The following is an 898-nucleotide window of genomic DNA, read 5'->3' as shown; positions in this document are numbered from 1 at the left end:
TTTTAAAAGTTATTTGTATATTTTAGATAATAGTCCTTCATCAAATGTGTCTTTTGCAATGATTTCTTCCCAGTCTGTGGCTTGCTTTTTATTTTCTTGACAGTGTCTTTCACAGAGCAGATATTTTTAATTTTAATGAAGTCCAGCTTATCAATTATTTCTCTAATGGAGCATGACGTTGTATTTAAAAGTGATCATCATACTCTAGATCATCTAGGTTTTCTATTATGTTATTTTCTAAGAGTTTTATAGTTTTATAGATCTACTTTATTTCATGTGGATGTCCAATTTTTCTAGCATCATTTGTTGAAAGACTATCTTTGTTCCATTTAATTGCCTTTATTCCTTTGTCAAAGACCAGTCAACTCTATTTATGTGGGTCCATTCTAGACTCTCTATTCCTTTGATCTATTTGTCCATGCTTTAGTCACTGCCAGAATGTCTTGATTACTATGCCTTCATAGTAAGTCATCCTTGTGCAGGGGTCGTTCTCATCTTCTCAGGATCATTCCAGTTTTTCTATACGTGGTGCCAAACCAAGCACTATAATAAGTCTTAAAGTTGGGTATGTCAGCCTTACCACTTACTCTTCTTCAATACTATGTTGGTTATTCTGGATCTTTTGCCTTCCTACATAAACTTTAAAATCTGTTTCTTAATACTCACAAAATAACTAGCTGGGATTTTTATTATACATCAAGTTGGGTAAAATAGTATTGAGTGTGACATTAATGAGTTGTATTAATGTCAATAATGACAGTATTGAGTCTCCCTACCCTTGAACATGGAAAATTCCTCCACTTACTTAGCTTTTCTTTGATTTTGTCCATTAGAGTTTGTAGTTTTCTTTATTTACAGTTGTGTATATTTTGTTAGACTTACATCTAGGTACTTAACA

General features: G+C 32.3%; 1 non-coding gene across 1 annotated transcript; it reads right to left on the bottom strand.

Moving 5' to 3' along the window:
* Positions 1-437: 437 nt before the first annotated feature.
* LOC144229657 (U6 spliceosomal RNA) lies at positions 438-544 on the bottom strand. Its single transcript, XR_013334547.1, has one exon. It is a non-coding gene; the product is annotated as a U6 spliceosomal RNA (small nuclear RNA).
* Positions 545-898: the final 354 nt, after the last annotated feature.

The sequence above is a fragment of the Crocuta crocuta genome, unplaced genomic scaffold (genome assembly GCF_008692635.1).
Source record: "Crocuta crocuta isolate KB4526 unplaced genomic scaffold, BGI_CrCroc_1.0 scaffold885, whole genome shotgun sequence".
Classification (NCBI taxonomy): Eukaryota; Metazoa; Chordata; class Mammalia; order Carnivora; family Hyaenidae; genus Crocuta; species Crocuta crocuta.
Note: the sequence above shows the minus strand (reverse complement) of the source record. Positions and strands in the feature narration are given on the sequence as shown.